This window comes from Strigops habroptila, chromosome 8 (assembly GCF_004027225.2).
Source record: "Strigops habroptila isolate Jane chromosome 8, bStrHab1.2.pri, whole genome shotgun sequence".
Lineage (NCBI taxonomy): Eukaryota > Metazoa > Chordata > Aves > Psittaciformes > Psittacidae > Strigops > Strigops habroptila.
The window spans coordinates 3,752,297-3,773,548 of NC_044284.2; the positions used below are offsets into that span (position 1 = coordinate 3,752,297).

Consider the following 21,252-nt stretch of genomic DNA (forward strand, 5'->3'; position numbering starts at 1 on the left):
GCTCTAGTTCTGCAGCCATTTGTTGATTCCCCAGTTGTGACTGGCATTGCAAGAATTCAGGTCCAGTCACCATCACGTGTAACACACCTTTCTAGAACATTCAGGACTATCTGACCATGTCAGAGTCATCATCACTGACCAAAATAACGCTTTCTCCTAATTCTAAGCATAAAATTATGGGCTCTCATGCTCTGGATTCATTCACAGAGCTTTCAGCTCCCTTGGTCTGGCATTTTGCACTGTCCACTTTAATATACATCTGCATGAGTTTGTTAAGATCCAATTGCCCTTTGGAAATGTTTAAAAAGATGTTCTTTTTGCAGCATGAGCTTGCTTCAAATGGCTGTGACTGCCCTCTTGGGTGAGGCAATAGGAGACTCGGTAAACCACGCAGGAGGAGATGAAGCAGAGGCGGCTTATGTCCCGAGGACTGGCCAGAAGATGGTGGCAGAGAGCAGTTCTCCCTTCCTCCTCCTTCACTTGGTTTATCACGGTAGTTTTAATCCTCATAGACCCCAAGGTCCTCCGAACACCTCATTACACTGTACACAGCAGTCTCCTGACTTGTGGACTTCCTTTTTATGCTTTAAGATAACATAACAAGCTCAAAGCACTAGTTTACATCCAGTTCATTCAGTTAGAGCCGGGCTGGATACACTCCCCATTCCCACATCTGCTAAAGAAGCAAGTAGCATGACATCAGGTTTGGTAGTGATAAAAATCAAACATTTTCTGGAGCCATTATTGCCTAAAATGTTAATGCAGTTTACTTTTTTCAGCTGTGATCGATAGCTGGGGGGAAAGTGCCCATAAATTACTAAAGGCAAATACCATTCTATTAGCACTCAGGAGATTTTGCAACATTTGCCAGTCTCTGTTTTACTGGGAAAAAAGAAAAATTAATTTGCTGAAAGCCTGTTTTTTTACCTGTCTTTGTCCTCCTCTGCAAAAGAGGGATATTTTTATCATGAGTCATTTAGGAGATGTAATTCTAATGTACTAGAGCTATAGGTTTCAATTAATGTTCTACCTCTCTGTCAGCTTTACATCCCGTGTTTTATGAAATCATTAACTATTGTCATGTTTCTATTATGATACTATTAGGAAATAAAGAGACGTATGTAAATGGAGATGTAAAATAAATGTACGCCACTTCCTAGGAGCAACATCTGTGCACTATCATACATGTTTACACTAATTTTCTAAGGATTGTTCCATTCATTACAGAGCATTGTTACTTGCTGTGGCACAACCCTTATTTCCATGCATTTAGGGACTGAAGCAAAGAGAGGGTAAATGAGAGCCTAATCAATACCACTTTTCATTTCGTTCCTAATGTGCTGCCTTTCCCTTTCTTTTCTTCATGAACAAATCCAAAAAAGATCCTGACGTTACAGTCATAAAATGTAATTCTTCTGCAGAAACACAGACAATAATGCTCTCTGTATTCAGGCGTATTGCATATTCTAATGGCATTTGGCTAAATTGAGTATGGATTTAACATCAAAGGCTTCATGAATTTTTCAAATGAGATATTAAAGTCAATATTTCAAGTGAAAGATATTTCAATTTAGTTGCATACACAACAATAAAAAACTTCTACAAGGCAGAGGTACTCGTGGCTGTGGCAGTATTAGTTCATTCAGGAAATTATTAGTTTATAAGAAAATCAAACAGAAGGTTGTCATATGGCAATGACACTGAATAAATTAGACGAACCGATATGCGCTAATGTACTTTATCTCTTGGAGTCTGAAGCAGAACTTGCCACTGGCATGTTCAGTGCTTCAAGCAGGGCTGCATTTGGGGATGGTTTATTTATTTATTTTGTAAATTCCGAAGGGTAGCATCAAGATTTGCATTCAGAACCTCAGAAATCTGCTTATTTCCATCTCCGAGAGGGCTAGGCCTACTGTACGCAAGAAAACCTTCCAATCTTGGTTATTTGTTAATCTACACACATTTTGCTTTATATTGTCAAGGCTTACGCAATGCTGCTTCTGCTTTCACACTGAGTTACTGAACATTCAGACTCGGTGCCTGCAAAAAGTCCACTGAGCTCTGAGAACTTTTGTGTCCTGGCAGAGACAGACTTGCAAGCAATACATGGAGTCTGATGGTTTCTTTCATTTCCTTTACTATTTTAGGTCATGGAATGTAGCAAAATGCCCATTACATCAGGAAGATGTTGTATTATAATGCCTTGACATACCACTGAAGAACACAGTATCACCTACCACTCACGAGGGAGCTGGATGAACTACATACACTTACATAGCACTTATTTAGGCATCTGTAATCACAGTGACATTGTACTGCTCTAAAACCAAATGCGTCATTTGTTCACACATGGGATAACAGACACTACAGATACACACCACTGAAGATGCAATTAATACTGATTTTTCTATTAATTCTTGTATTACTAACAAATAATGATAATTAATAATAATAATTAATAGTACTGCTGTAAGAAGACATACTGTACTTGCAGTCATCCACTGCTGCTACCGCTCAAAGCACAAAAAGGCTGGCTGTGTATGTGACACTTCCACGTAAGCCCGCCTTTAAACACAGGTGGGAGAGCAAACCTTTTTGGATACCAGGGAAAAGATACACTGGTTTAAAACTTTGATTGTCAGGTGCTTTGGGCCTAAAATTGGACATTACTACAAAAACCTCTGATCCTAAACACATTTCCCTGAAACCAGTGGGTTGTTTGACTCAACAATATAAAAGTATTGGCACTTACTGTGAGAGCACTTCAAGGGCTCACAAGATCCAGAAAAATGAAGCTGCCTGTAACTAAATCTTAAACTGACAGGCCTATTTCTATTGTCCATGGTGGTTGCTGGGCTGATAGCAAACACTGACCTGTTACTCAGAACTAAACACAGCTAGTAGCCTGGTGGGGAACACTTGCAGAGACTGCTGCATGCCAGCTTTCCCCCTTATAAACACTAGATGATTTGCAGCACTGTCTAAGTTACCCAGTTTGCACTCTGTAGGTCCTTAGGTTGTAGACAATGATCTGTTTGTTCACCCTTAAAGCCCTTCTGAAGCTCAGTGTTCAAAGCTTTATAGTATTTCCATAAAATGGAAAGTACCACCCTCTTGAAGGCAATCGATCAGGGATAAATACCATTTTCAGCAACAGTACTCTCAGAAGTATCTCCTATGGTAACAAAGATAAGGTAGAAGTTTTATATGGATAGTAAGACCCATAATAACTAGAATTATATAAAATTGCTTCTGGGGCTGGGGAATACGATTTCCTCTTCTTCTGTTGTGATTTGTGGACATCCTTGAAATCATTTTGAAAACTAGAGTTCACTTTTAATGAGTCAGCAGTTCATCCAAAAACTTCCAGTTGAAGTGATTGAAATTTTGATCTTTAAGACATGACTAATGATTAAAGATTCCCCCATGATCTCCATTCATTCTGAGAATCAGTGTTTAAGGAATGATCCTCTGAATTCAATAATTTAGTATTTTCTCTCGATTATAGAGATGTACATATACTTAAGAGCACCTTTCTTGCAAGATCTGTGTTAAAATGAGAGGTCATATCATTATTAGAGCACTGTGAACTGGAAAGGAATATTTGCAGCAAAGATCAGAAGAGGAGACTAAGCTGTAAGATTTGATCTTGGACAAGCAAACATTATGCCAATAATAAAAGTCAGTCACATATCATGCCGTACGTAACTTTTGTGCTTAATACAAGTTTTCATTGAAAACATATGTGTGGATTATCCATAGAAATAAACCAAAGAGTTTGTGCTACCTAAAACTTGCTTTTGACTGTTTATTAACTGGTGATAATCTGCACTGATCCACGTTGCAATTCCATTGCAGATGTTGCTGACATTAAGATGTATGACAAGTGAACTACAGAAAGAGCTGATTTAAACAGGTATTTCACATTAACTCAACAATGTATGCAGTGCAAAAATGTCTTTCATGGGTGTTCAAGTTTTCTACTTTATTCCTTGCAATTTTATGTGTGTTATTATAACTAGAGAGTAAAGAAAGTCCATTTGAAAGTCATTTGATTTCTCTAATTTCATAGCTTCCCAAAATTTGCTGGCTTGTTGTTTAAGTTTCCTTCTTACTGGAGGCTAGAGAAGGAACTGTAATTATGTAATCAGTCTGAACCTCATGGCATAGGAAAGGCTGCTTACATTTTGTCAGATGTACCATCCCTACAGCCGGAGCAAGCACAGCTGCTCTCAGACTTGTTAATACGTTCTGTAGGGAATGAAAGGCTTGAAAAGGATTGTGCTTCTGTGCATTTCCCCCGCTCCACACAGCAAGTGGAGCTGGCAGTCCACCAAAGCTCCTGCACTGTGCGGAAGAATGTGTGGCGCTTCATTAAGGAGGAAGTAATGCCTTCGGGGTAATGCATAGGACCATGTTCGTTACAAAGGAAGAGCCATAAAGGATGAAGGAGGCAGTCAAAATGCTGAGACACAAAGATGGGAAATGAGTGTATGACTAGGTGAACAAATGATCCCTGGATCATGCTGTAATTCTTTCTTTTTCTTTCCATTTGTTATAGGCTCAGGCCACAGCATTAGCTCTCCATCTAGGTGGAGGTAAGATACACCAAGCACCCCCAAAGTCTCTATCTGGGAAATACATTTATTATGAAGTCTTAGGTGGTTTATAGCAGCTGTGATAGTCCTCCAAGCTAGGTGAATTTTATATGCTTTTACAGAGTGACAAAGCAGGAAATAACTTAAGAAAACACCTTAGTCAGTAGAAATCAAATTAAAAGCTCCATGTAGGTCATCTCAAAAGCCTAAAAGGCAATCAAAAATCAAACTGTTTACCAGGCACACCGGGTACAAGAATAGAAACAACCTCAGTACAATGTATAATAAACAGATTTCTCTAGTAACGTGAACTACACAGATGCTTTCTCCATCAAGTCCTTACATATTTTGGAAGGCATACAGTATACCAATGAAGGCAAAAGGAGAACTTACCCGACTTCAGTACTTCAGCAGTGAGCTCTGTGTGCTCGTCCACCCACCTCCCTGAAGAAAAGAAATGTTACATGTCAGGAATGAGTCCAGTAATTATCTTCTACCATAGGAGCAATGCCAGCAGCGCCCTGGTAATGGCAGCATTAATGTCCAAAGTTTACATTTCCAAAAGGGAAAACATTTACAGGCACAATCTGGGTATTTTAACTGTCACAGGCCTCAGCGATCTGATACTGCTTAGCCTCGTGGCCAAGGCATGAAGCCACCGGTGTCTTTCTGCCACCAGAAGAGATCTTCTCACTACTTCTCTAATAAGCTCAATAATTAATCCAACAAAATTTGAAGAAGAAAAGAGCCATGCCATTATTAATAAATAAGAAACAAAGAAAAAAAAATACTTATTTTGCTAAAAATAGATCATGAAAATATTTTCTACTCCATGATATCACCAGAAAATAACAGAAATATGTAAAGGTCTACAGTAATTCAAATTAATTGTCCTCCTTATAAATCTCAAAATGCAGAGAATAACTTTAACAAAGCTGTTTGGTCAGTTATTTCTCTTATCAAAAACAAAGCAAAGCAATAAGAAAGGGCACCAAGCTCACTCAAGAAGAGCACAGAGAAAGGACAAAGCATGCTCTATATGAGTGTAATCAAATGCAGGTTTGTACCAAAAATAGTACAGATTGCCAAAATACTTAAATAATAAAGTACTCAATGCAATTCCAAGGAAAATTAGACAAACTCTTGAAAAGGATACAAGTGTACACAAGTCATTACACGGAATATGGTAACGCTTGGCTAAAACTCGTGTGGAGTTCCTCACTTTAATGAGCACAGCCTTCACCCACAAATTAAAAACCAACAAATAAAAACGATACGAGGATGACCTCACTTGTTGGCACTCGATCAAATTGCAGTTTGTCCCAGGAGTTGTGAAGCCACTGCCTTCTAACACATCCAGAACTCTTGCTTATTGACCTGCTCTGTATAAAGCCTGAGCTTTCGGGGTTCTTTTCTGGCTACAGCAACTGCTTTTTGCCTATCAAAACATTTGGCTTTATGGAAATGACAATTTAATGGTTAATTGCAAACATGGCATGATGTTTAAAGTTAAATGGTGCTCACTTCACTTTGGAGTATCAATGCACCATCGCTGAATAAAAGTATGTTTCTTTGTACAATACAGCAAGTGCGCAGTGTTGCTATGTTAATAGCAAACTTTAACAGCTACAAAGTATAGTCTAAATATTTAACATACATATATCACCGTAACTTTAAACCCAGCAGTTTCCATTAATCATACAATAGCATGCTTCCTCATTTGCAGCCAGCTGATTAAAATACAGATAGATTGTCTTGAACATCATAGAAACTGCAGGCACTAAGCCATTCTTGCAAAATAGTGCTTTCTAAGCCTTGTTTCATTACTCAGCCTCCTATTTCAGATTGCAAACATTGCTAAAGATTCCAGCACAGAAATAGACAAAAAAGATCCTACATAACATAAGGAGGGGCATCAATTTTCTGCCAAAACAAGACTAAGGCTTCAGGTAGAGAATGGCTCATTCAATGCCCTCCATCCTATTACTGCAGCATTTCAAACATAATCCAAATAAACTAATTTGAAGTTTTGATAAGGAAAGCCTACAAATAGCTTAAGAAACTATCAATAGACATCTGTAGCTTTACATTTTTATTTACATCTAAAAATGTTTGAAGTGCAGGAAAACCTTTGCTGAAAACAAAGTTATTTCTTAAAGAACGGGTCAACAGTCTAGAGACTGTAAGGAATTTCTTGCCCAAATCTGAGTGAGTCTCATGTGAGTTAGATAACTGGAAAGCAACACTTTGATCTGACCTCAGTCCTCTAAACATGTCATTTACTCTGGGGTTATATTCTTTAGAAGGGACACAATGGGTGTATCATTAAGCTCTTAATCATATAAATAGGCAAAAATTGGTAGTCATGACAGGTTTGGAAGGTGGTTGAGGCAGGCTGAGATTTCCAGCTTGTAAAGGCTTTTTCTTTGCCTAGGTTTCTGAAAAGTATATGAAGGATGAGAAAGGAGCTATTGTAGGTTTTTACCATCAGCTTGTGAGAGGATGAAACATAGGAAGATTTCTGAATGCACAGCCCACATTTGAAGTGTACAATGAAGTCTGCAGATCTGAACTTACTCTGTGTTCAATATTTAGATATGGAGAAAAGACATTGTGACTGCAAAAACCCAAGCTTTGGGCAAAGAATGAAAGGGACAGAGGTTGAGATGAGGTTTTCTTAGATTAGCTTGAAATATTCTATTGTTCATTCTCTTTATAAAAGGTATTTCTCCTACATTAAAGTACTTCATTAGTAGAACATATTTTCAAGTCTTTTCCTTGGGATTTTTTTTATTTAATACAATAATTATTAATTTAACCAATTTTTAAATTAAATTGATAGCCTTGATATTTAGTGTTATTTACTGTACAGTATTACTTACTCTCATTATTTACTGAATGTCTAACTGTAAAAATACTGAATACCTCCTTTGCTAGTTATGGAATCACAACTACCTATTCCATGGGTCAATTTTTAAATCATTGCTTTCCTACAAGACAATTTGGCTAATAATTAATAAGTTAATGGACTAGCCATGAAACTTCTTACATTGAGTCCTTAAAATCTGGTGCCGTACTTAACCCATGCAGACAACTGGGACAAAAATCTTCAACATAGGCCGTTATACCAGGCAATTTACAGATACAATTTTCAGTTAGACTGAAGCAGATTTGATTAGAAAAGATGGGTTTGAAGGTATCTTGGGGTTTTTTTAAAGTTCTCTTCTCCTGTGAGGTACTTGGATGGTCATAAAATATTTTAATGAAGAAAACATAGGTAAAGGTAACATTCTGCAAATGGGTTTGGAGTATTTTGTGATGGAGTAGCTAAAAAGCTGTCTCGCTACCAAAAGTCACTTCCAGACTTCTTTTTACTCTTTGGGCCTGATACATCATCCACTGAAACCTGTTTATAGCTGCTGGATCAGAAAGTCCCTTCACTTCCTATCCTGTACTGTCAGACCCTTACAAAACCAAACAGCAAAGCCAGTGGGTAACATTACTGCTTCATCTGGTAAGAGTCTGCATAAAAACCAAAGCAAACAACAAAACCCACAAACCAATAATAGCATTTCATACCACAGAAACAGATTTCTGAAAGAGAGAAATGTGGAATTTATCTTTCACCCATTTTCCACTTTTAACAAATAGAAATGTTGTTTGTTCATTATAATTTGAAAACCAGAATACAGTGTCTGTCCATTATCTGCCCAATAAACTCCTTTGGTGAATCGACTGCACAACAGAGAACACAAACAATACATGAAAGATCCCATGGAAGATGGGGTCCTGCATACCTAATTCTGTTTGTGGATGCAGCTGTATGTAGCAAGACTTACATAGTATAATCGTCTTTTACAGAGTGGATTACTATTTATAAAGCACCATAAGGAGTCTTGCACACCATCAGATGGGATTAGTTATTATTCCTCTAATACTCATTGTCTACCAGTGAATATATACTGGACACAATAAGCTACATGTTTATAATTATAATTTATGTACATATTTCCACAGATTTGCTTGGAGAATGGCATTTTGCTGTGCACTGAATGCAGAACCAGGAACCAAGAGCTCTTCAGTTCTAGGAACAAGTCCCTGAGCCTGCAGCCTTAAGCAAAGCACATTTGTAAAACGACGATAGAAACACCTTCTTGTTTACCTAAAGAAGGACACTGGAAATCTATGCAGCCTTCAGAACCAAAAGCCAAGACTGGCAAATTCATAATGCATTTGGCAAGGCAGTATTGCACAGCGCGCTGCAACCCCACGGTCACTTTGGCACCCTGTTGTATCTTCTTTGCGTGCTTTCCAGGGTAAGTTTAAACCTCTGCTTGACCTCCAAACCTGTAGACAGTTATGGCTGCTAAACCATAATCACAGAGTTTGGCCCCATGAATTCAGGAAGATTAATTGGATGCCTAAAGGTAAGGAAGCAGGCAAATGTTTGCAGAGTGAGGGCTACATTTGGGGAAGGGCCAATTTCCCCAATTGATAATGTATAAATAAAAACCATGCCTAATTTGCTTCCATTACTAATGCTTTATGGTCTAGATAATTGGAAGCAAATTAGAGGCTTTATTTTAAATTGTTTACATACAAATCTTATTTTCTTAAAGAGTAGAAATCAACAGCCATTTCTCTACTAATTTGATGCTGTTGTCACATATTACAAAGACTGAGCATAAGGAGCTTTTTTTTCCTCCATTATCTCACTATGTACTGATGTGAAACATTTGATATAACACCACCCAACTGAAATCAAATTCAGAACTAGTTTGATTTGGAAAACACCGATAAATGGAAAAATCACCTCAAAGGTTTAATAATATAGGGCAGTTTCATATTTGATGCACACACAAGAAAGTTTCCACAGTCACTTTTAAGATACTGCTTGTATTCTTCATACAAATTACAGGAAAATAATTCATGCACCTGAGAACCGTATTAAATAATATATATATAGTTAGCATCACTCCCGTTAAACTGGCACTGTATTCCTCAAAATAACTTGATTCCTCCTGTTCAAAAGGAAGAAACAAAGTCTCAAAAACATCAGTTAAAGTTGTCTCTCAAAGACAACTCAGTAAAAAATACAGCTAACTGAGAGCAAAATGGTAAGCTTAAATTTGTGAAACAAGACACAAGTCATCAGCAGGAGTTGACAGAAATGCAACTACAGTATTTTTGCATCATTGACAGATCGAGGTTCAGAATAGCCTGATTATAGAATCATAGAATGGTTTGGGTTGGAAAGGACCTTAAGACCATCCAGTTCCAACCCCCTGCCATGAGCAGGGACACCTCACACTAGAGCAGGCTGCTCCAAGTGCTGTCCAGCCTGGCCTTGAACACTGCCAGGGATGGGGCATTTACCACTTCTCTGGGCACCCTGTGCCAGCGCCTCAGCACACTCACAGTAAAGAACCTCCTCCTTAGATCTAACCTGAACTTCCCCTGTTTCAGTTTGAACCCGTCACCCCTTGTCCTATTGCTACAGCCCCTGATGAAGAGTCCCTCTCCAGCACCCTTGTAGATACTGGAAGCTGCATCCCCTTCAGACACTGGAAGCTGCTCTGAGGTCTCCACGCAGCTTCTCTTCTCCAGGCTGAACAGCCCCAATGTTCTTAGTCTCTCTTCTTATGAGAAGTGCTCCAGCCCCTGATCATCCTTATCTTAAGTCTCTTGTTTCTCTCTCAGCCTCACTCTTCAACTGAACACATGTGAATATCATTCTGGGTCCATCACATGCTGAAGTACAATCAGTTGTGAGTTAAACTGGTACAGGTACTTTCCATCCCCTCTCCATACCTGACCAAAGAGTCAGCAAAGGCAGAGTTACTACCACCCATCACATGTCCTTCAGAGCTCTGCTTTCTTGCAAGTACCATGATACCACATCCACTGAGGATGTCACTCTTGGAACACATTCCCTAACCTTGATTTAGCAGTAAGTGTTTGGAACTTGTTCTATATCCTGTGATAAGTGAAGCTTGTCAAGGAGGCATAATTCTCTGTTAAATCCTTACCACTTCTTCACAGCAAATATCAGATTACATAGAAATTACCTGCAAGGATACAATCTACCTCATTTGAAGCCAAATTTGGAATTGCACAAAGTTCAGTATCTGTGCAATAGCTGCTCCTCTCCAACCATATAATGGCTTTCTCTCATTTGGGGAATTCATACTAGTCATGAGATTTTTGATACTATGTGCATTTTTCAAAACTCCTTAACAATGGTGCTCATAATTTGAAAGAAAATACAAGGAATTGCATGTGTCAATATGTCCCACTCCTCAGAATGCAGCAGTATAAACATTAATGTCTAACATACTACGAGCGGGAGCTAACACCGAGTATGCTGCTTGACAGAAGCGCAGAAACAGAAGTCAGGCTGCCTAAGGAATACTCTTCAAGTAGTTCAGCCTCTCTTACAAACACTTTCCATGCAGGTCTGGATCCAAGTATTTCCAGCATTGTCTGTTTTCTAAGAACACCAGATCCTTAATGGAAAAAGTGCTGCTAGCTATGTGTTCATTAGAATTGGAAATGGAGACTCACTCCTCTAGCCCGGAGCCAGAAGGTGGGCTATCTTGGAGGCAGGGTTGATAGCTTTTGAATACCAGATGAAGTCTATAGATACAAGACTGGTGTCAAGTGACAAGAGCCTTAAGCAGATGGATGACAGTGTGTGTGCACTATGGGCTGTTGTTAATTTACTAGCTAGAGATAATGCTTTTTTAAAATTAAAAATGAGTCATTGGAAAACAGCCTGAGAGGCCATAGCCTGCAGATCTCAGGCGTCCTGGCAGGCCTGCGTTGTGGGGGATATGGGGTTTTTAGAGTTAGGAAAATTAAAATTGCATGTTAGAGAGAAAGAAAATGTAATTGTTTCTCTTACTAGCTCTTTAAGCTATTCATAGTCCGGATTTGTAATTCACGAGTACATTTGCAGTAAAATGGAATAAACCAGTCATAGTAACTCACAGGCAAGATATAGATGAGCAGTGACAAAGATGTGCGATACTAATGAATTGTCAAGTGGCAAGATGTGGGCTTCATGTTTGTATCTAGGCTTTTATTATTTTAGCATGGCCATATACAAAGTCCTTCCTTTTCACTATAGGACTTTTCATTGACATTGGGTTATGTTGGAAATAGCACTTTTCCTCTGCTTTGATCTTGGGATGAGGATTTCCTGTCATATCACTTGCAAGAGTGTCAATATATTTCAGTATCATAACACAGACAGGGCTGTCTCACCGTTTCCTTGCTCCAAATATATGACCAGACAGCAGATTCAGTGTAAAATTTCTGAGAGAGTCCAGTTTGAAAAAGAAGTAACTTACCTCCAAGGGCACAGAAAGGGAACCGTAGAGAACAAGTACACAAGTGTATCACCTCTCATGCTGGTCTCTGAGGGCTACCATGTGCTACGCTGTCTAGAACTTACTGGGACACTCATCACCATCTCAGTTTAGGAAAACAGTGAAGAATTCAGTCAGCTGTCCAGAGAGGCTGGACTCCGGCTGTCTACATAGCCAGGCCTGTTCTTGATCCCTACAAGTATTTATTAAAGGCACTGTAACAACTTATTACCTTACAACCAGATTCTGGCAGACCTGAAAAACATGCTGTAGGAAGCACAACCCAAAACCCCAGATGATTCCTTTAATATTATCATCTATCATGGTGTAGTGCGTGGTGTCCTTGCCCGTGGCAGGGGGGTTGGAACTACATGATCTTTAAGTCCTTTCCCAAGCAAACCATTCTATGATTCTGTGATTCTATCCAATGTAGAAATAACCATGCCTAATAACTTTATAGCACTTTTTGTCCCTATAGATGTTGGTGCCCATTAAACATCATTATCCCTATAATCTCTATAAGGAACAAAGTGCTAGGTCTCAGTTAGTCGGAAGAACCCAGTCCTTGTGACACTCAGTCCTGTATCCTGGCAGCTTGAACACAGGGTTCACATAGTTTCTAAATCCATAAAACCACTGAGCTGATGTAAAAGGCTGCTGCTCTATTCCAACACACTCTACACTGACTCAGCACCATTGAGCTCAGCAGTATTACTTATACAGTTTACACGCATGTGAACGAGGGCAGAATTAAACATGGGATATTTAAATAGATGTTCTTCAAAGCTTAAAAAGAAATGAGAGGAAAGAAGGGGAAGAATATGCATAGAGTGAATTAGTTACCCTGCATAATATACGACAATCAAGGTCACATATAAATATTTATGCACAGTGCACTGCCCGTGCAATATTGTACTAATTCCTCTCAGTGACAGTGACAGAGACCTCTGTGCACCAGGCTTTAGATAACCGCAGGACAGAAGTCACAACCACGTCCAGGTACGTCGGCGCAGCAGCAGCCATGTGGAAGCACTGCTCATTTCCACTTGAAGGTGAAAGGCTGACTTTACAGAAAAGTTTCTCTCCTATTTGCAGCCCTGTACAACACCACCTGTCTCATCAGCAGGACCACTCGAAAGGGATGGGCCTCAAGGCACCTCAGTCCCAAGGTTCTCCATGCCTCATTCTTCATCCACGCTGCTAGTAATGTACCATCACTGGCACAGTTACACCTGAACACTCTGGTGCTGCCAAACACCTGGCTTGATTTTCCACTGTCCAAATGAAAAATAAGCATAATCTGCTTTTTGAGGATACAGCAAATGAGGGAGTTCATGACAAATTGTGTTGGTTTATGCAGAATAGTGATAATAAGATACAAATGAGAATTTTTTGCTTAATGAATAATACTAATCACGTTTCAACAAATGCTGTGCCCTTCTAATTAGAGAGAATGCATAAAATCAGCTTAATTTATTTGTGACTAGTTATACATAGTTTAAATATTTACTAGAGATTTACTCTAACGTTTGAAATGATTTTAAACAGTTCTTGCAGGGAAAGCAGACCTGGTAATGTAAAAGAGGTTACGATTCCAACTTCTCTCCTCCCTTTCGTTATGCAGTGCGTGATGTATACCCTCAGTCTTCAAGATGCAAGAGAAAGGATATTATTGATTTACATGCTAATTCTCCAACTGTTACTAATTTTCTTGATTCCTGCTTCCAAAGTTGCACTTCCAACATTCATCACTGTAGTACACTAGAGGGGCTGAGCATCTTTTTCAATAAATTACAGGAACTATGACTAATTATAGTGATATTAACTATGCAAAGTAATGTGTAACTTAAAATGGATACGTTTATCATTTCAAATTATGCTTTTGACTCTTGATGGCCTAATACATGGATGCTTTTTTTTTTAATACAGATTATGAACTGTGCTATATATTTTTTTTTTTTTAATATTTCACAATTATAGACATACCTTGTGAATGTGATGAATGGAAATAAACCATTTCTATCCCATAAAAAGCTTAGTGGGTAAAGGACAATATTAGTACCAAGGACAAGTAGGGCCAAGCCCTGATTGTTTTAGCAAAGCACTCAGGATTAGGCTTGAGCAGTGCCACGAGCATGTATTTAGCCCATGAGATTTGTACCATATAGAAACATAGAATCAACTAGGTTGGAAAAGACCTTTAGGATCATCAAGTCCAACCATTACCCCAGTGCTACAAAGCTCATAGTGCAAGTTGCCTGGCTAACAATACCAGCAGTGATTAGCAGTCAGGCCAAAATCATCACGTGTAACTGGCTTTTGATAGTATGCAAAGGATGTTTGTTGTAAAGGCTCAAGACAGAGAAGCTTTAAAGCAATGGCAGTGCAGTAGTGCCCCGTGTAAGAACTCTGCATAGCAGCAGGGCTTTTTAAGCTCATGTGTGGCACCATGTTGTTATAGTTCTCTTTCCAATCTGGAAGAAATGCAGGCTCTCTCATGGCAGTCACTTTCACATTACCTAGTATTTGATGGTACAGAAGTATAGCTCTTAGTAAGCAAACAAAATTAAGGAATAACACAGGGTGATATGATGCAGAGACACTGTCAGGGAAAATAAAGCCATACAAATGGACAGTGCATAGCTTTCTTGACAGGACTTGCAGAAACTGACCACCACAGACCAAAGACTTTGGCCAGACCCTTCCATGAGGTTAGACTGTTCTTTTCCACTATACCAGAACAGTCCATGCTTTATTCTCTGAAAAAGAACCCCCAATTGCAGACATCTTCAGGGGCTTACTACAGGAATATCTACACTTTGGACCTCTGCCATTACTGCCCTGCTTAGCGAATACATTCACTTGTTCTTCTAAGTATTGGGATGGACGCTCTTATGCTTGCATGATACTAGCCTTAAAAACCTGCCACCTTTCCTGGGCATGTTTGCCCTTGAGAGCTGCCTCCCGTGGGAGCTGACCCCCAGTTTCCTTAGTCAAAGGTGACTTTTCCTAAGGTCCAGGGACTGCACTCTGCCACTCTCCTTCCTCATTTCCCTCAGGATCTTGAACTCCACTATTTCATAGGCATTATAGCCAAGGCTACCACTGATTACCACATCCTCAACCAATCCTTCCTTGTTACGCACAGCAGCAGATCCAGCTGTGAATCAGCCCTGCTGGCCCTTCTAATACCAATATCAAGAAGTCACCCACGCCACCCTCTAGAAACCTATTTGTTTGCTTGTCTCCCAACATCTGCCTTTCCATCAGATTTCAGTTCTGCCAAAGGCAAAAGAAGTGCAAACAGAGGTTGCCTTCATTAAAATGCCTTCGAGATTTAAACAAAATTACTAGTGTTTTAGTTATGCAGTCTTATGAAGTGGAGCTTTTGCATACATTGTAATGGCATTTTATGGCAGTTTGAGCACCTGCAGTGTTAATCTTCTACCCAGTGGACAACAGGCAATGAGTTACTTTATGATATGATGCAACATCAATCAAAAGCTTCAGCATTGCACAGCAGAGTAGATCAGGCCACTACATCATTCAGTGAACAACAGGAAAAACAGTAGATACCACCAAGGAGCTTACAGGTACACATACCCTTTCCTAGACCTTCAAAAAACCCCTGGAAATCTAGCACATTGTTTGGGAATAAAGTTGGAGAAGGTTTGAGGAAGATTTTCCTGTGCTACCATCACAGCTGGACCTCTGATTTCTTGAGGAAGAATAAGCATTGACTAGTACTTCTATTATTACTAGTATTTCTAGGCTTCAAGGTCTCATTTTGTCTTATCTTTGCTGCATTGGGAAGAGTTGGGCCAGCTGACTGTCAGTTTAGTGTTATCATCTGTACAACTAGTGCCTCTTCTGATCAGCAGAAAATGAGGAAGTGGTGAGCTGGACATCACTAACAGCATCAAAACATAAATCACCCCCTTTTGAATGATGCTCTCTTGTGGCTGAGCTGTTTGTCAGTGACCCTGGCTGGCTACGTGCTATGAACACTCCCTGAAGATAATTTTGGCTCTTAGAAACTATATTGGCAACTAGGAAGGAAGTCAGCCACACTTCCTCTCATTAGAGGAAATGAAATGCTCTTCTCTGAGGCCTTTAAGAAGGCCTTTTCCTGTGCACAACTCCCAGGAGGGTTCCTTCCACTCAGACCTGCTTAGTGTATCACTGTGATCACTGCACCAGCCCCACTGCCTGAGCTTCACACAGCTCTGCCTCGTGTCACCAGGAAGGACAGAACTACTCCTGAGGGTCCTCTTGCTTCTGAGGGTACCCAGACCCAGGGGCATCAGTGATGTCTGCTCTCCTTAGCGAATCTTCTCCCATTCCCTGTTCCTCACCCTCCATTATGCTCCAGCTTACCATGTAGTCTGAAGACCTGGTCCTGGTATAGCAGTCTATCTTCTAGGCAGTTTACAGAACCACAACCTGCACAATCTGCACACCTCAGCTGGTCCCTAAATGCTGAGACATGCCTAGAAAAACAGTAAGAGGATTTGCAAAACTGAGTCTTGAAAGAATCTGAATATGCTAAAGTGCCCTCCTGAAACTCCAAATACGGCAGGGAATAGAGCCATAGAATAAGTTGTGTTGGAAAGCACCACAAAAAGTCATCTCATCCAACCCCCTGCTTAAAGCAGAGTCAACACACCAACATTCAGTCAAGTTCTAAATACCTGCAAGTAAGCAGAGTCTGCAAGCTCTCAGCATAACCTGTTCCAGAATGTGACAGCTCTCATGGGAAAAAAAACCCCTAAACCCTTATACCTAATGAGAACGTTTTGTATTCTAACTTGTGTCTCTTGCTTTCATCCTGCCACTGCGTATCTCTGAGAAGAGTGTCTCTGTCTTTTCTAGATTCTCCCATTCGTTAACTGTAGACAGCAGTAAGATATCCCCTTAGCCTTCCCTTCTTAAAGCTGAGCAATTCCAACTCTCACCCTCTTCTTATATGTAATGTGCTCCAGAATACTTCACACACAGTGGCTCTGATTACTAAACAAAATGCAATTCAAAGAAGCTTTGGTAGAAGACAATTTCTGAGACTATTTAAAATCAGAAGTGAAAATCACTTACTAGCATCATTTACAATTTTAAAGCACAGCTCGCAGCTGTCCTAGTTATGTTCTTATCAATCTCTTCTGGACAAGTATTCTCAAGTCCTTTACCTCATCTAATGTTTTCTAATTCTCCTCTCAAGAAAATTTACTCTCAGGAAGTCATTGAGTTCACAATCTAATTAAATGAAAATGCTGTATGATAAGATTCACCACAGATGCATCAGCCACGATCTTTAAGTAGAGCTCAGAGATTCTCCAATTTGAGAATTCCTGATCCAAATCTAGGCCACTTTAGAAACTCTCCAAACACTATGTCCAAAACAAGGAATAAGGAGGTTCTGCCCCTGCAATGTCTTCTGGATCTCAACAGGGTTCATTGTCACTTAGAACAAGTGCACAGCTTTTTACCAACAGGAGAAAAATGAAGAGTTTGTCTACAATTCAATACATTTAATGTAACTGAAACTGTGTATGCCCTTTGCTTGGGCACTTAACTCTCTTCTTTTATGTTGCAGGAAAGGTAACAATTTAAAGTTCATAATAACTGAACTACTACCAGGTGTAAAATTCCACACCACTATAAAATTGTCCTCTTTCTGAACATGATCTTTATGTTGTGTTCAATGCTTTTAATATTGTATTTACAGATCAGAATCCCAGACCCCATGTTTAGCTGTATTCTCATTAGAGGTGAGCTAGTGAAATGCTTTTTCCTACTGCACCCTCTTTCTGTAGATCTTCTTAATTTCAATTGCATTTGATTTAGCTGTAAAATGAAAAGAATCAGACATTTATGTTTAGAGCTGCCCGGGTCTAATTTAGGAGCCCCAGAATTCTCAATATTGTTCCATGAACTTTTTTGCACCAAATAATACATTTTTTTGGTCACACAATGATACAACAAGACTATAAACATACACACCTGAAATGCAGCTGGAAATCTACAGCCTGCTCTCCTTTCTAATGGAAATCAGTTTAAAGATAGAAAACTAACAAATTAATTTGCCTTGCAAGGATAGAAGAAAGCCAAAACACAGCCACCATTATATGCTGTGTGGAGAAGCAGAGTTCTTACATCTGAATAAGAACAGACAAGGGTGAGGAGGTACAGTGTGACTAAGAGACTACAGACGTGATCCTTTGGGGTCCAGCCGCAAACAGGAGATCTAATATTGAGTCCTTGAGGTTCCTAACTAATATCATGAATCTCATCCAAGGTCATACAGGTAGCCATTGTGGAATGCCCATCTCCTCTCACATTCACCACTACTACCCACAACTGCTAACATCTTTCCTGATATTTCTAAGGGTTTCTAAGCTTTCCCGATCAGTGCAGTGCTGAGAATGAAGCAAGCTTCAGTACTGAGTGGGTGCTTGTGGTGTGAATGAATGCTCAGGAGTCCTGCTTCTCTTTCTCCTCATTGTAAATTCCTGTGCATTGCCTATCCAACATAACTGATTATGCCCTCAAAAGCACTGAATGATTTCAAGGGTAGTGATGCACAGCCCTTACCAATGCTTTTATTTTAAGCCTCAAAGATACACAAATTGATATTTAAAGAGTGCTTCCTGGAGAATTTATAGCATCCAAATCTCCCATATTGAGAACAGTGAGGTTTCTTGAAAGGAATGAAGAAATATAGCCATTTAAATTGTTCAGCATAATTAAAATACTCCTAACTAGCTACTCCTAGAGAAGAAAAAATACTACAGCTTCACAGATGAAATATCAGTTCCTCCTTAGACAGATTTTAAATAAGGCTTAAGTGGGATATCAGTGACTGACTGAAATGTGTGTTTCCTTAGCTTCTCCAGAGAGGATTTCCTCTGATTCTAAATAGGAATAGTCTAATGGCTTTCACTCAGCTGTGTTTCTGAACCTAAAGAAAGCAGGCTCTCCTCCCTGACGTCTTCCTTTGATCTGATATTAAGAGACATTCAATTGCCTGTAAATTCTTTCATTAGCCACTATATCTCAGATTTTTAGAGGTACTGCGCACCACAACTCCAGCTTTAGAGGGACGGGAGTGTGTTGGAAGATTGTGTCTATCTCCAGTCCAGCATCTTCATCAATGATATATTACACTGAGAGGCACCAAACACATCAGTATCCACTGTCCTGCACACCTGAAAATTACAGAAGTGGATGTGCTGAAGCGCAGCCGTGCCCAGCTGCCTGAGCAAGTGCATTGCTCTGCTCTAAACACTTGGATTCAAAGAGCAGAGCTGATGCCAAAAGCCAGAGGGCAAAGCTGTGCATGAAGTGCAGAACTATCACGGAGTAGTTGTGGAGTTCCAAGCAGGGGGAGGGATTAGTTCCACACTGTGCATGTGAGTAACAGCAGCTGCAGTGTGACACTGTAAGGAGATAAAGAAAAGGATACAACTATGTCCTAGGCACAGCATAAAAGCTGCTGGAGTGAAAATTCCTTGAAAGTCCATGTAAGTTCCTATGAAGTTCCTTTTACAGGGAAACATAGATATTCCAGTGAATAAACTGTTCATGTCAAATATTAGCCTGACTCTGGTAGTAATTGTGCTGAAATTCAACTTTCTGTAATACTTTAACGTACATGGACCTTCTTCCTCTCAATAAACTGGTCAATAAACAAGCCTCCTTGAAGCTCTCTTCACAGTTGAAACTACACAGACACATCAAAGACATCAAGACTATAGGAAAGTCCAGGCTGAAGGCCTTTGATGAAAATGCTGTTCTATCAGGCCCAAGTTCTGTGGAGACTAATGCACTTGGCTGACATCTAAGTCAAGCCATACACAGTTGCAGGCTGCCACAAGCAGACTCTGTTGCTTTGTTTAAAGTCTACCTATGTTCTCCTGCATGCCATGGTGTGGATGGCGAACAGAAGCTCACCTGCATCAATTCTTCTCTGCTTGCTGCTTGCTTTTCAAAACTTGTTTTTCCTTTTTGATGATATCATTCCTGTAGCATCCTTCTTCCTAACATTAACAATAAAGCTGCTAAATCTTTATCAGAACAGGAAACTTCTTTCACTTTCTCATTGTGAAAATAATATCTTTTAAACTATAATAACTGTTCCCAAATGGTTAGCATCAGGTCCTGCCCTGTTATCTGAATTCCTCCTGCTATGTGTATCTAGAAGTACCTTCTTAGTAGATGTAAAGGCTCTGAGTGGCCAGAGCTGCTCCCACTCAGACTAGCTGGTAATCTAGCCCAGAGTTCTATTCCAGCACCACTTACAACTTCAGTTTAAAACAGATTAATAGATATGAGTAAATGGTAGCTCAGAGTTACGAGAGGTATCACACTATCAATGTGCATTCACAGCATGGGTTCCAGGAGACTCCAAATCCAGTTGCTTACTGCTGCTGATCCCATTTAACACGCTAATTCCAATTCCTACTAAAGCAGCAGGAAGACAAGACCCTGACTTGTTACAATTCATTTCTGTATCACCGAGGCCATTTCAGCTCACTGAAATGTTCATTCAGAGAACTTATCATTACTCTCTGGTTAATGTGGCAGTTAATGTCCTTGAGCTCTATGTCCCTGTGTCCATTTCAAAATGTGGGGAAAAAAAGGTGGTGTGCCCTTATTTAGGATACAATCTCCGAGTCGATCATTTGAGAAACCTTCATTTGCAGTTGCTGGGGTGGATAGTGAAACCATTTCCTGACTGGCGCTGCTTGCCTCTCGGATTCCTCTCTGTCTTAGAGAGGCTATGTTCATTCTGGATCAGTGTTCTTTAATAAAACAACACAGCAGTAAACACCAAAAATTGGAGTTTCATGCTTAAGGTACTCCACATTAGAAAAATGTAATGTTCTATCAACGTTCCTTGCTGTTTTATAGTTACCTGATAAATGTTGGACTTCCAATCCCTTCTATGTCCTGAGCATTCATTACATTAACACATTTTACAGTTCCCTAGTATTTTTGCAATACATTTTCCTGAATCAGCTGATGACATTTAATGGAATGTTTAAGACACAATATAAAACCATAAATGCTTTTGCTTATTCTGGGAGAAAAAAACCCCTGTGCATGTAGATTGGTTTTCAAATTAAAAACTATGTTGGTATACCCAGCATTTTTGCTTCTGCTATACATATTAAAACGTAACTAAATGCCTCTTATGCAATACTGCAGCACAAGTACAAATAACAAGCGTTTGTACTTTACAAGCAAGCTATATGATTAAGGAGCTATTAATGAAGTGAAACAAAACC

The 21,252-nt window shown here is 39.6% G+C and overlaps 1 protein-coding gene across 1 annotated transcript in view; it reads right to left on the minus strand.

Annotated features, from left to right (window-relative positions):
- Positions 1–21,252, minus strand: part of LOC115611913 — a 505,339-nt gene that overhangs the window by 341,427 nt on the left and 142,660 nt on the right. The window contains exon 3 of the mRNA XM_030495581.1: positions 4,992–5,042. The gene's annotated coding sequence lies outside the window, so the exon portion shown is untranslated. The remainder of the gene's footprint in view (positions 1–4,991; positions 5,043–21,252) is intronic.